This window comes from Crocodylus siamensis, chromosome 1 (genome assembly GCF_052110815.1).
Source record: "Crocodylus siamensis isolate JL-2025a chromosome 1, ASM5211081v1, whole genome shotgun sequence".
Taxonomy (NCBI): domain Eukaryota; kingdom Metazoa; phylum Chordata; order Crocodylia; family Crocodylidae; genus Crocodylus; species Crocodylus siamensis.
Genome location: NC_143395.1, coordinates 221932076 through 221947900, shown reverse-complemented (window position 1 = coordinate 221947900; position 15825 = coordinate 221932076).

Genomic DNA, 15825 nt, shown 5'->3' with positions numbered 1-15825 from the left:
TGAACCTCAGCATGTACTTCAGCCCCAGAGAGGGGCAACCCTGGGGACACTTCAGCGTCCAGGAGCATGAGACGCAGAAAGATGCCTCCCATGACACCAGGCTGCAGTTTCAGCTGCAGAGGCACCAGGAGAAAGGTACAGAGGGCCAGAGGGCCACCAACAAAGGAAGCCCTGCTGCAGGAGCTGGAGTATCATGTTTGAGGAACCGATCTGAAGATGCCACTGTAAAGTAGGTGCTGAGAGAATAAATAGGGGAGGATTGAAGAGTTCAATCTCATTTGTGAGGGTAGCATTATCCTCTGAAACCTGAAGGGACTGGTTTCTGGTTTTCTTTCTCTGTTTTGACTTTTTTGGGGGGCTGGAGTAGAGGCACCGGCCATTAGGCATGCTCAAACACAAGTCGGGATTTAAAGCTTCAGTAGCCCTTTTGACCATTTTGGATGGACCATGAGTCATGAGCTTGGTTTGTCTTGGACCCTTGTCTGTAGCAGAACAGTCCCTCTTCAGTAGGGTTCTCCTGTGTGAATTATTCTGAAAGTAAGAGCCATGGAGTGGTAAGAAAGCAGTGCAGGGGAGGAGAAGCCCCGCAGAGAAATCTTGCCCAGCAGTACAAGGCGATCTTCCCATGAAATCAACTCCCAAGCACCATAAAAAAATATCAAAGTCATGACAGGGAAGAAGTCAACCCTGGGAAGCAGCTAAAGGGGGTGAGAACAGCACATCCTTAGTCCACTCTAAGAGGGGAAGGCATCAATCCACTAACGACCTAAATCCTACAGCACCTATAGCCAGCATCTTACATACAAGGACAGTGCTAAGTGATTTCTGAAACCTGCCAGTTGACTTCTGAATTACTTTTTTTAAATTGTTTTTTAACCTGATGTTTTAATATAACAGAGGTGATCAGCCAAGATGCTCTGCCTTTCTGGTCCCTCTTGGCCCCAGAAAGATACGACTTTCTGGTTCTTATTTCTCATCTAAATCAGAGCCTTGATCTGGCAACCAAAAGATGATTTAAGGCTATATGGAAACTTTTGGAACTCATGAACCTATGCTCAGTATTAACTTGGGGGACCTATTTTGTTCTCACATTGATATACATATGAGCTAAATATTCTCTTCACTGAAGTGATGTTGAATTTTCATTCTTTTAAATTAAATCAGAATTTGATCAAGAATTTTTAGATAGTGTGTTACTAAGGGCCTTGTTACACCTTACACTGTGAGCTGTATAAATGTTGATGGGTGTTAGTGCTAGTTCGAGTGTGGACCAGTCACACATTTGGGCCAGCAGAGGCCTGGAGGATTGACAGGTAAGAATCCACCCACCCCACTATTTCAGGCTTCCATCCTGCCCCCTAGGGCTTCCTCAGTTCCCCTGCAGCCCCATGGGACCCCTCTGCCCCGTTCCCTCCACTTGTGATTGCCTGCACTGTCTGTCCCAGGGCAGCAGGCTGGAAAGGGTTAGCTTGCCTGCTCAGTCCCTACCCCTGCCACTGTTGCTGTTGAGTTGATGCTTTTCTCTGGGCTGAGCCCATCCAGAGAGCAGTGGCATCAGCACTGGTGGTCAGGCAGGCAGATTAACCCTTCCCTGCCTACTCCCCTGGGACAGCCAATGGAGGTAGTCACAAGTAAGTAAGGGTATGGGGACAGTAAGCAGTGATCTGGGGTTCTGGGGAAGGTGGTGGGGGGCAGTGGGCCCATTCTTGGCCAGTGGAGGAGGGGGGGCCTGGGTGGGGTGTTTACACTAATATGTAGCCACCTTTATGTAACACGAGCTAGGCAACATAGATTAGAGATAATCCTACCTTGGACTGGCATAACTTTGAGCTGCCTAATGAGTGCTTAAAACTAGTTTCAGGTGTTAGTGTATGGATAATCCAGGGGTTAAGAGCTCCAGGAGCTACCCAAAATTACTGTGTAACAAGGCCTAAGGTCTCAAGGAATGTATATCTACCTAGTATGCCATGGTTTTTGTAGTTAATACTCAGCATACTGAAATAAATGTGTTACCTAATATTGTGAGTATCTCATGGATACTCAGAGTTGGGCAAATTCCATCTCCACCATTGAAATCCGTGGGAAATGAGGCAATGTAATTGCAGGCAAAATCTCCCCCTTCCCTTTTTCTTTTTTCAGTATGCTTTACATTTGATCGTTTCAGTACAATTATAGATTCTTAATGAACTGTTAGTATTCAGAATAAACAAAAGATTTGTCTGTTTAGAGTTTTGTCTGTTTGCATTTTATTAAATTTCACATTGCATATGGCAATGTATTACTGCCATTTTGTAGATTTATTTCTCTCCTCCACCTCCTGTCTCTTCAAAGTGTCTAGAAATGCAAGCACTTTTTTATTTGGGCAAGCTGTTACACTTTTAAGATGGAGTCTTGTGTATATTGTAACTGTAAGGTTATTTTTTGCTTAACATATTTAAAAAGCTGAAGGAAAAAAACCTATGATCTATTTAGTGTGATGGAAGTGAATTAAAAGAAACATGGAGCTACGTCTTCTGGACCTTGCTGGTAACATTTCTAAAAATTCTTGTTCTTTTGTTTATTTTCATAGTATCTCTTTCCTAAAGGTGGGACTGAAGATCAAATGGCCAGCTCTGTTCATCAGCTGTGATCAGCTCTGTTCATCTCATGCATATTTATAAATACTAAGAAAAATTATCAGCTTTTTCATCCAATAGAAATGTATTCTGGGTCAGAAACAGACAGCTTTTGGCAGAAACTTAAGAACCACTATAATGTGTCAAAATAGTGATTCATTCTTTCTGATATTATGTACCACCTAAAATTTAAGAGGAAAGTTTAGATTGCCCCATAATGGTCAACTGGGAAATGACCTACACCTACAGAAAACAATTAGTAATTAGCTTATTCTCTGTAACCTAATGTTTATGTTTTAGATACTTTAAATATCATGGATGGATATGTAAATGTTCTTATTATTTGTATAAAGAACAAATTATTTTTCACTTCAAGGTAACATACCTTGTGACAAGGTTTTCCTAAGTATTGATGAAGTGTTTGCTTTTATAAGTTTCAATTGTTGCATTTTGCTTTTAGTTTTTCATACGGAGTCCTCCAACCCTGAATTGTCAAATAAAAGATTAAATAGGGATTTATTCTATAATAAATCCTTTATTCTGTAATTTCATCTACCTCTCTCTCAACGTAGACCTCATGTTTTCAGTTTGTTTCCAGTTGAAGTCTTTCTGTGACCCAACCATATTTTGTCTATCTATCCCTTAAATGTTTAATGACTCCTTCTATGAAGAGCATTGCTATTACTAACAACTCTACTAATGAAGAGTTTTAAAAAATATCCCCCCCACCCCACTCTTCCTCTTCCTCCCACCTCCATCTTTTGTATGAAGTTCATTATCTCAGAATTGGAATAGTCACCTTCACCAGCAAGGCATTCAGGATACTGGGGAGTCAGAGAGCTGGCTCATGCCAGGTAGTTTGAGGAGACTGTCAGCCTGCTCAGCTGGTCAATAGCTAGGAATCCTGCAAGACAGGCAACTCAGGGAGCTAGGCAGCTTACCCCTCTGCCTGGTATTTGCTGATAGTTTAGATGGAAACTGGCACATTCAGATGGAAAGTTTTGATTTTATCATTTCCTGTGGATAGACTGTTCTTGCTGAGAATCTTTTACTATCTCTAGTTGTTTTATCTATTAGTCAGCTTCCTACTTAAAAAAATAAGTTCCTGAGGCCCCCTCTGCATGTTTCATGTATCACGCAATTACAGAGTTAACTGTGCACTTAATTTAGGCTGACTCCATGTGCATATTAACTGTCATGCCATAAAAAGGTCCATCCAGCTATAAAGTTAGAGTTGGAAAATGTGTACCAACTTTATAGCTGGTTCCTATCCAACTTTAATCTGTATGTGTGTGTAACAGGAAACAGGGTGTACTCTGTTACTTGTAGAGGCCTGTAGCAGGGCACTAGGGTGCCTGCTACTGGTAGCAGTAAAATGGGCTCAGCTTCCACTCACCAGGGCAGCACAGGTATGGGTTGCTAAGACAACCAGTTGGGTCAGCTGACCAGAAGGGGTCAGGGCCTGGCCTTTATAAACAGCTAGGTTGAGGCCGGAAGGGCAGTTCCCCTCTGGCAGCCTAAGAAGCAGGAGCCCTGCTGGAGCAAGCAGGGCGGGCATAGGAAGGAAGTCGGATGGCCTGAGCAGTGTTGGCATGATGATACGGAGTGGAGAGGACCTGACAGGGATATGGATGAAAGATAGCCAGGTTAGCTTAGAATTTATGTTATAGCCGGGGGCTTTGCACCGGAGGACCGGGTGAGGCTGTAGGGGTGGAGGAGGCCTCATGGGAGCTCCCCAGTAGTGGAGGGGGTTCCTAGTGCTGGAGAGAGCGCTGTGTTTTGGGGTGTCCCAACCCTGGCCCCTGTGTGGGCGATTATTGGGAGGGGCCCAGTGTGGGCATAGGCAAGAAGCCCCAGTGGGGCGTAAGACCCGGGAAGAGGATCTGGGGGCCAGGTAAGGCTGAGGTCGCCTGAGCCCCAATTGGGAGAAGCCCCAGTGGGGCATAAGGCCTGAGAATGTGGGTCTGGGGGGCCAGGTAAGGCTGAGGCCGCCTGAGCCCCAATTAGGAGAAGCCCAGTGTGGGCGTAGGACCCGGGAAAGGGGTCTGGGGGCCAGGTAAGGCTGAGGCTGCCTGAGTGCCAATTGGGAGATGCCCCAGTGGGGCATAAAACCCGGAAAGAGGGTCTGGGGGCCAGGTAAGGCTGAGGCCACCTGAGCCCCGATTGAGGGGAATCGCGAGACGCAGGCCCCAGTGCAGGCGGGGAATCGCGAACAAGGCCCCAGGGAGGGCGATTCGCATAAAGGCAAAGGCAAGCCCAGTGTGGGCAATATTGGGAGCGTGAGATAGGCCCCGGTGTGGGCGACGGTATAAGGGTGAGGCCCCGGTGTGGGCGACGGTATAAGGGCGAGGCCAGTCCAGGGCGGGCGACGGTATAAGAACAAGGCCCTGGTGTGGGCTGCAACAGCCATGGGAGACAGGCCCCGGTACGGGCGATGGTATAAGGGCAAAGCCCCGGTGTGGGCTACGAGAGCCGCGGGAGACAGGCCCTGGGGCGGCGAGGGCCACGAGGGAAGTGAGGGGGCACCCGTGAGGGCGCAGATGGGCAATTGGACAGAGCCCCTTTACAGCAAGGCACCATGCCAAGGAGGGCAAGGAGGCAGCCTCCCTTTCATGATATTTACCAGAAAGACGTGGCGGGCGAGATATAGAGGGTGTATTCAAGACCTGATTTGGCACGGTAGGTAGGGGGACTAGGGGAGGTCACAGCACCCCTAAGGCTGCCCTGCCACAGGGCCTGAGTAGCAGCAAGGCAAGTTTTTCTGCCAGCAGCTGGGAGAGCAACAACCCAGCTGAGGCTGCTGCTTGTGAAACCTTGGAGGTAAGGGAGGAACTATGAGGATGGCAGGAAATTCCATGTCCTGGGTACAACAGAAAACTACACCCTGCTGGGGAAAGATGGTCTGGTGGGGCAGCCCGTGGTGGGGTAGTCCCTGCAAATGCCAGGCCAGTCATCTCCCCAGTGAAAGGCAAGTATGCCCCAGCCCCCACATCCCTGGTGAGTAGTAAGACCAAGCAGGGGGAGCCCAGACTCACTGTGAGTGCTGAGGTAGGGCCCAGGTCAGGAGGAGGGACCTAAGGTGATGCCCAGACACAGATGAGTTCTGAGGCTACACACAGGAGCCCGGAGTAAGGCTCCAGGGGAGTGGGGTCATGAGTCTTGGGGAGCTATGAGTAGGTAGGAGCTCCTAGGGTGAGGGGATAAGGGGTTATAGCCCAGGGAGGGCAAAGGGATGGGGCCTGGTGGCCCAGAGTGGGGCTTGGAGACCTGAGCTGAGAGGGAGTTGGAGTCCCAAGAGTAGATGGGGCTTGGAGCCATGAAATGGTAGGGGCTGGGAGCACTGAGGGGAACCGGGCTGGAAGCCCAAGTGAGTGAGTGGCCAGATGGTAGGCCAGATGAGTAGGATGGATATTAGGCCATGGAACATCTGCAGGGCATTGGAACTATGAGCTCCAGAGGGGAGTGAGAGTCCCATGTGAGACTCTGGAGCTTGGGCCCCAGTGCATGTCACTGGAGGAACATCTGTGAGGCATGGGGTATGGTAAGGGATGGTTGGAGCTCTGTACATAGGCCCTTATCACCAGGGCAAGTAAATGCAGCCTCCTGCCTGGATACCATCGTATAATCATTAACATCTGTGGCAGGAAGCCACCTTTATTTCTTCCCAAAATCTCTGTGCTGTGAAAATTTGATTAGGATGGGCCCAGCAGAGGAGGCACACCTTTACCCTATCTCTTTAGGTAACCTGAGCTGGCTACATTCCTGAGGGAGGGGGGAAACCTGCTCCCTCTGCCAGTGTGACTGGTATCAGCTACTTGGGTGAGGGGCTTCTACCTGGTGGGCTAGAGTCTGCCCGGCAACTAGTGAGGTATTTCAAATTGGTTGGCCGACAGCTGACAGGTGCTGGCCTCCATTGGACCAGGTGAATGAGGTCACAGGGACTATATAAGTTAAGACTGCCCAGGAGGAGGGGGAAGCAGCCACGTGGGAGACTCAGACTTAGAGAGGAGCTTTACCATCTGAAACTGACTCTCTCCCCAATAACTCATGAGCTAGGAACAGCCTGCCTCCAGAGGGAATCTCCAAACAGCCTCTGGATGATGCTTCTGAGTAAGCTACTCGAAATCTGGTTAGCTATATAGCTGGCATTAATTCAGATGCATGATCAAAAGGCTACCTCAGCCAGACTGTTTTGCTCTATGGGATTTCTATGATATTGCTCTGTCTTGTACCCTATCTTCACCCTATCCCTATAATCAATAAAGTTCTCCTTTGTGACCGGTGTCAGAGACTTATTGAGGGGTGGGTCTAAATTATGTCTAAGAGGCCCCTTAGGTCTGTGGACTAAGGGAGACTTTCCTTTTTGGCCCCCAATTTGGGGAAGTGCCCGAAGTGCCTGTCCTGGGTCGAGTACCCATAGGAGTATTAGGTCTGTGTTTCCCTGAGGACACAGGGCCAAGAGAGTCCCTTCTTGGGGTGGTGGCAGCTTACGTTACCCCCAGGCTAGTGAGTGTGCTCCAGGAAGGGGGTTAGCCAGATGCGAAGCACCCCTAAGGAGGCACTCGGAGCCTGGAAGGGGGTCCGGCGCAGTGAGGTGGGTGGCCCAATGCAGGAGCACCCCCTACTGGTCCACCATAACATCAAGGTGTAGCAGGTGTGGAAGGCAGGTGGTTAGGCCTAAGACAGGTGGGCAAGCCAATGCCTGACCAGCCCCGGGACACCCAGTTGTAACAGCTTAGTATAGCTGTGCCTCTGCAGCTAGGAGCTCCACAGCTGAGGAGACTCCCAGCTACAGCACCATCCCACTGGCTGCCACAGCTGGGAGTCCCATCAGCTGATGAGTTCCCCCATCTACCTCAGAGGAGTCCAGAATCATGATCCTCGGCTCCCCCTACACTTACAATAAGGCACGATAGGATCTGATGTTGGATCCCACAATCATGCCTCCTGCTATGCATGCATGGCATGGCAGGAGGCATGACTGCATGGATCATGCCTTTTACCTGAATGTATAAAGGAGCCCTTTTAGGACATGGGCATTAGCTACCCATTTGTACAGTACCTAGCACAAAAGAGTTCTCTCTGTCCTTTAATGGGAATTTGTACTAATCTGGCATACAATTTGGATGAGTGGAGCACTAATTAACATGCAAGAACCACTACTTTAGTGCTTTCTAGCAGTATCCTGTGGGCTGCATGAGACCCCCAAGGGGTAACCTGTGGCCCCCAGGCTCCTGGTCCCCACCACTGGTGCTCCCCCTACTGTTCCAGCTGCTGCTGCTTCCACTGGAGTCTTTCCCCCTCCCTCCTCCAGCTTGTACTTCTTGCCCCTACCCAGGAGCAGGGTCACCAGCAAGGCTGAAGTATCCTATGACCAGGAGGCTCGGGGGAACTGAAAGAACCCCGAGCAGCTTGGCACAGTGTGGGAATGGGTGAGGTGGACCCATGGGGCATGTGGCCAAGGGACCTAGAGTCCCAAGGAGCTTAGAATATGGACAGCCCTGATCTACATTATTACAGTCCACTGAGAACCAATGTGGAGAAGATTTTAGAGTTAGCTGTGCTGAATTGATGTAAGCTGTCAAATGGTTTCATTACATTGTATCACCAGACCAGTGTCTTCACCTTGTTAAAGTTTGATGTATGTAGCATGTTGGTTCGTTTCTTTTCAGATGAGGTCCTCTGAGAGAATGATGGACCACCTTAATTGGTATTCGTCTTGGAGCAATTTGTTTTCATTTGAATTGTTACCTGGCTGTGAATTTAATAATTTAATTTACATGCATACCTAGCTGTTAGCTGAAAGCTGTCTATCATTTTACAGGTGGTGGTACTGAGACAGAGAAGGATACATGACTTGCCCAAGGTTAGCTAGTGGCAGGGTAAGGAACTAACCTTCACCTGCTGACTCATGTTCAGATGCCATTTCTTTTTAGCCCCATTGCCTTACTAATTTTGTCATACTCACAGATTCAGCTTCTACTAGCCTACTTTACACAGTTCACATTGCCTTGGTAAGGTTATAGGATTAAGCCACATCAGCATATATCCTGCTATGTAACGATGAAGTACTTCTATGCTCAAGCCTTAGAGCTGGATTTACATGCTTGCAGTGGGAGAGAATATTTGGTTTTAGTTTCACGCTAGAGGCTTTCCAAGTCTACTAGAAGTTTCCCATCTTCTGGGTTTGTTTTCTCCCAATAACTGTTTTACATACATTACGAGATGTCACATAATTTAATGCCGAATCATCTTTTTTTCCAAGTGGGATGTTTTGCCTTTCCTTGGCTCATTTACTCTGCCTTGTCTCTCTGGAGAGAGGCTTGGTGGCAAAGGGTGGGGAGGAGGGGAAGGGTTATCATTAACAAAACTGACTAAACTCAACTGGAGAAATCAAGCAAAACATTACTTATCTTTTTTAATATTAAGGAAGACTATTTTAAAATCACTTTCGGGATAAGAGCTCTGTTTCAAGCCACAATATTATGAATATTTGCATATGTAATAGAAAAAAACATTAACTTAAAGCATAAGCAAAAGCAAAGTTTCAAGCATATTGCTTTCAAACTCCATTAAAAACAGTTGACTCAACAGTGTTGCCCACTTTCCAGATTCTAGCTCAGTTCTGAAGTGTATGCATCTCTATGAAGACAGCGAGGGTCTTTGTCCTTGTCTGGTTGGTGCAAAGAGCTGTTGCTTCTAGTTCTTCAATTCAAGAGGCAGCAGCTCATGATTTGAAACAGCAACATACCAAGTTCTATATACAGGGTTGTAAGAGAATGAAAACCAAATGAAACATATTCAGAGCAAACCAGCACTCTATGTAATCCATTTCATGAAACTGGCTGCTCCACAAACATACTTTATTCCAGCGTGGCCCAAAATGTTTGGAAGGCTGCATGCCCCTTCAGGACAGTGAAACCCAGTGCACTTCTGTTGAATGTAGAATGATGGTTCCTCTTTTTCTCTAATATGTTTTGAGCAGTCACCCAAGTAATCATTTTGCTGTTCTAGGAATCAGTGGCAGCAACAAGCCCTCAATTTGAGGATGGTCTACCACAGGCCATTGATAGGTCTTGAGATGATTTAAGAGTCCAGTTCTTGAACCACAGATGCATTTATAGGAGCTGCAGGTCTTTCCACAGTAGGCCATAGCTTGGGATTTCTCTCCTTTTCATTCCACTGTTTTCTCTTCTCTGCTTTGAGGGCAAGGCACTTTACATTGAAGCAGACTGCTTCTTGGTTGAACCTGCTGTGCCATTGGAGTCAGTTAGCAGTCAGTTCCTCCTAGCTCTTGATGTCAGTATCTGTTTTCTTGAGATATGCTTTCAACATGTCCTTATAGCATTTTCTTGTGAGATCTCAGGCCATACTAAGCTGGGACTGGGGCTAGAGCGCTTGGTTTTGAAGTTGAGTCAGGCATCTGCATCTAATGTCCAATCCAGTGAAGTTGTTGCTTGAGAATCACTGACTTGATACTAGTAACATTGGCTTCAGGAAGGCTGCTGGCATTTGTTTAACATTCTTCCCATTTGATGCAGAGGATTTTCCAAAGGCATTGTTGGTGATACTTCTCCAGGTTCTTGAGATGATGACAGTAGGTCACCCTTGGTTCTGATATAAAACAGAATACTAGGCTACATGGACCTGTGGTATGACTACTGTAGCACTCCTTACATTATTAGCATCCCCTAAAAAATAGAGAAGGTGAAAACATCACCAGTGGCAGACTATGCTTTTGTCATAATTCATTATCTAGTTTAAATGTGTTCATGATATAATTATGTTTTATACCTCACTTTCCCTGCTTAGCTTTGTACACTGGCAAATAGTGGGTTAAATATGTTTGGAACCAGTGCTATGGGTATCTGCCTACTCTTCTGTTAGTGGGTAATGGTTCAACCCCACCTGAACAGTTCACCCTGCTGGTGTTGGGAAGGCACTCCAGTGCAAAGAGAGGGTCTTGAAAAAAGGAGATGCCAAGAGAGAGTGGGGGGAGAGGGGAAGGGAGGAGGAAAAGGCAACAGGAGAGGAGGCTGGAGAGAGAGCAGCAGGGGCTCGTACCTGGCAGATTGTTTGGGTTTCGGGGCCTAGGTATTCTGCCTACTGTATTGCTGTTGACCAATAAAGTTATTTTTGTTTAAGAAGATCTGCTTAGTTTGTTGCCTGTGACTTTGAGTACACTACATCCCCTTGAAGAGGTAATGTCCCTCTCCAGGAACTAAATCAGAAAGTAGATCTCTCAAGGGAGGACATAGATAACCAGGGGGGACAGGGACCAGAAGGCCAAGTCTTGGAGTCCAAGGAGTTGTCTCTGGACGGTGTGCCTGGGCTGGCTTCAAGGGACTCTGAGAGACTATAAAAGGTAGGGAGGGGTTCCAAGCAGGTGCTCCCCTGGAGAACCTGTGACAACCCCCATTTGGGTAACTGCAATTTATTCAATTGCAACCCCAAGTACCTTATTTGAAAAGACTGAAAGGTGTGTTGTGGGTGTGTAGGGACTTTTTATATCTATGTGTTATTATCTCTGATTCCAGAGAGAAAATCACCCTTTTTTCAGCTTAAATTAGCATATCTGCTTTCAAGCTAATGACTAACATGTAAGGACATACTTAGATTAGAAGGGTGGAATTTTAAAGGGATGAGGAGATAGAGGTGAAGAGCTCCATTTAGGGAGAAGTTTAAGCTGTTGCTTTATATTTTGGTTTCTTTACTTGTCACATCTGTTGGGGTGTGATATCCTTGTTCGTAACTCTAGAATTACTTATTCTCCAATATTTAGCAGCACGAAGGTTATTTTATAACTGCCTTTATACTAAATCAGTCACCTTTCTGAGTCTAAAGGAGTTTACATGGTTGTAAATCTCGTGTTTATGGTGCAGAAAATAAAGTATAGAGAGGTAAGTATAGCTTATGTAGCTATGTGATATGCACTGCACCCATTCATTTAAGTAGCTTTGTCTGCATTTTAAAAAGCAAGCGCCGAATAGCTGCTATTAAAGCTTAGGGACTGATTTATCCTAAGCAAATCATGGCAGTCACACCAGAACTGAATACAGCAGTCAGTCACACAGAGCATGCTATTCTCTGGAAAACTTATATGTTGGGTGTTTTTGTTTTGTTTTGTTTTTTGTGGTCCAAGTCATTTGGACTAAACATATCAGGGATAGAGAAAACATCACAGAAAACAATTAACAGCAGGGCAGAAAAAGATGAGTTCAAACAGATCATATTTTCAAGTAAACCTTATTTTCATTTGTACTTTACATGTTAAAAAGCCAAAAGAAATAACACCAGTTTGTCCAAAAATTATTGATGAGTTAGTGCTTGCACCACCTTTTGCATTTCTGTGTTCAGCCATAGGCCTTACTTGAAGTGCAAGTCTGAAAGCATCAATAGATGGGGCACAGGGTTTAAATAAAGGGAAAGTTCAAAGTAATACCTTACACTATGGACAATAGAACTGTCATTTCCCAGATAATATATTAAGATCTTTGGGGTTACATAGTATCCAGTAAATAAATATAAAAATTGACATATATGCTTTCAGATGTCTAATTAAACTTTGAGAAATTCTGACAAGCCTCATGTCATCAACAGGTATGCTGAGGTACCGTTTCAGTGGAATGAGTAAAGTAGACCACACTTAAGCTGAGAGCTAGGATTTTAGTGGATTCTATGGGTGCCTATACATGAGCAGCAAGGCTGCTCCAACATGCTGTAATTATAGTGTGTTGGTAATTACAGTGCTCCAGCAAACTCCAGCCTCTCATGTATCAATGTCCCTGTGCTTAAAAATGGTGGTAGGAGACCTTTATCTAAAGCTCATTTAAGGAGCTTTAAATAAAGCACTCCCACTGCATTTTTAAGTGCAGGGATGCTGATACATGATACATTCCAGGCACTTTAGTTAGACCAGCTCTCTAATTAAACTGCCCTCCCCTCCAGCCCCACAAACGCCTGGAGCTCATGTAGAAATGCCCTAGGATTCCACTAGAGCTCTGATTGCCTATTCTTCCAGTACCTTGTACGATTTTTTAACACAGATCCTCTGTGTAAGTCTTAAAACTATCAAATTCTGTTTAGCATAATTCAACATATTTAATAGCCCCTCTGTTGGGACTGATCTAGAGGAAACCTGGCCAAAAACTCATTCTGGTTGGTATGGTCAGTTTTATATTTTCTGGGGCTGCATACAGACATTTGGGCAGGTTCGATCAAGTTATAAATAGCCACCTGATTTAAGGTAAGTCAGAATGGGGGGGGGAGAGCAAGCAGGCTCCAGGAGATATTGGGGGGTGGAGGACTTGGGGATAAATGGAGTCCACAGGAGGGATTGGGGGGCAGGCAGGGTCCATAGGGGTGTTGCTGGGATCCTGGAGGGTTCAGCGAGATCAGGGGGGCTCACAGGGTCTGCAGGGGTAGGGGCTGGGAAACTCTCTTCTGCACCCCTTGGGACTATGGGCTGTTTTTAGCTCCCTGACCTCCATCTCCAGACAACCACCCCATCCATCTTGCCCCTCCCCTCACCCCAACTTACTTGCTCAGCTCCTAGCATTGGTGAACACCAGAAAAACTAGCACCAGGAATATCCTGTGAGGAGCGGGGAAGGTGGCTGGTCTGCTGGGGAGGGTTGTCCATCTGGGAATTGGGTTAAGAGGCTGGGGGACTAAAAATAGCCTGGTTCCAGGGAGTGGGTATGAAAAGCTTAGCCCCAGGGTCAGCAGCTTGGTTTTCTGCACTGGGTACTGTACAAAAGTTCACTCAGATTAGTCCACCAGACCCAAGCTAAGTGTACCTTGGAGGTAACTTAACTTAGATCAGTCTACCTAATTTATTGTAAGGTTCACACTTGGATAAACTCAGTTAGATCAGGTGACCATTTTTAACACAGTCTAACCTCCCCTAAACATCCCTGAATGTCTGTATAGTTTGGCAGTATAAATGTATCTACTTTCCTTTTTCCCAGGTTTCAGTTTAATGAAATTACTTAAATGCTCTAAGGACCCATTTGTAAATATTCCTGATGACTTCCTAGAACCAAGGGGTTAGACTGGTCTTTCAGGTCTTTCAGTAATTGTGTTCTTGCATGAATCATTGTAGGACTTTGCAAATATACATTGGTTTACCTGCAAATTCTATTAATGGATTTTTTTCAAAGGCACTGAAAAATGTATATTTTTGATAACAGACTGAAAAAAAAACAGTCACCAAACCTAAGTTAAAGGAACATATGTTTAAATATTAATTGATTATGCTTTTCCACTCCTAGAAATGCTTGAGATTGTTGTACAAGCAAATAGTATGCAACTAATAACCTACAAAATGAAGGCTCCATGGGAAAATGCAAGCACCAATAAGGGGTACCAATGGAGTCTTGCAGAGGAGAGATTTATTATATTGCAGTATCTAAGTATCCAAATTCTGCTCAGAAGTTCTGTAATATTGATACAGTTGATTTTGAATTAATCTCTTGCCCCATCACCCAAGTTGACCCCCAGAAATGCTCCTAACAAGAGTGATTTTACAACATCCTCTTAAAATTCATATTTGTCCTCCAGTGTGCACAACTTACAAAATAGGCCTAAATAACAATGCATTACAACAAAACCACATGTACGTGCTCATGGTTTCACACTCTCACCTTTTCCCAGAGTATAGCATGATTTCATTAATTTCATAGAAATTAAGGCTGGAAGGGACCTCGGAAGATCATCCAGTCCAGCCCCCCCGCCCAAAGGGCAGGAAGTCAGCTGGGGTCATAGGATCTCAGCAAGATAGGCATCCAATTTCCTCTTGAAGGTGTTCAATGTAGGTGCTTGAACCACCTCCAATGGCAGGCTGTTTCAGACCTTGGGGGCTCGGACAGTAAAGAAATTATTCCTTATGTCCAGCCTGAAACGGTCTTGTAGTAGTTTATGACCGTTCGACCTCGTCATCCCTTGGGGCACTCTGGTGAACAAATGTTCCCCCAGATACTGGTGGTCACCCCAATAAACTTGTAGGTGGCCTTCAAATCACCCCTGAGCCTGCGCTTTTCCAGGCTAAAGACAGGACAGGCCACTAAAACAGGCTCTCAGCCTGTCATTGTAAGGTCTGCTTTCCTGACCTCTGATCATGCGCATGGCTCTTCTCTGGACTCTCTCAAGCTTCACCACATCCTTTTTGAATTGTGGAACCCAAAACGGGATGCACTACTCCAGCTGTGGCCTCACCAAGGCCAAGAACAGGGGGAGAAGGACATCCTGGGATTTGCTTGAGAAGCATCTATGGATGCAAACCAGCATTTTGGTCACTTTATTAGCTTCAGCATCACATTGCAGGCTCATGTTCATCTTGTGGTCAGTGATGACCCCCAAGTCTCTTTCTTCCGTAGTGCTAGCTAGCATAGTACTGCTGAGCCTATAAGGATGCTGCAGGGTTTTTTTTCCCAAGGTGGAGAACCTTGCATTTTTCAGTGTTAAACACCATCAGGTTCTCGTCTGCCCATTTGCTGAGCCTCTTCAGGTCAGCCTGGATCACCTTCCTGTCTTCTGGTGTGGATGCTTTGCCACAAAGTTTGGTGTCATTGGCGAACTTGGCCAGTCCACTCCTGACTCCAATTTCCACATCATTAGTGAAGATGTTGAATGATATGGGTCCAAGGACAGAGCCTTGGGGGACCCCACTGGTCACAGGACACCATGATGACTGACTGCCATCAATTGCTACCCTGTGGGTCTGACCATGGAGCCAATTACCCAGCCAGCGGATCGTGGTGGACCCAAGGCCACAATTGTCCAGTTTGGCCAAGAGGTGATCATGGGATACCAGATCAAAGGCTTTTTTGAAGTCAAGATATATGACATCAATCTCTTGTCCCTTGTCCAGGTGATAGGTCACCTGGTCATAGAAGGAAATGAGATTGGTCAAGCAAGACCTACCCACAACAAACCCATGCTGGCTATCCCTCAGGATGTTGGTGTCAGCCAGTCCATTAAGGATGGCCTCTTTAATAAACTTTTCTAAGATCTTCCCCAGGATAGAAGTGAGGCTGATGGGCCTATAGTTAGCTGGATCCACATTCCTTCCTTTCTTGAAGATAGGCACCATGTTGGCCTTCTTCCAGTCTTCGGGCATGACACCAGAGTGCCAGGAGTTTTCAAAGATCCGTGCCAGGGGCTGAGCTATGACGCTCTCCAGCTCCTTGAGTACCCTGGGGTGCAGATTG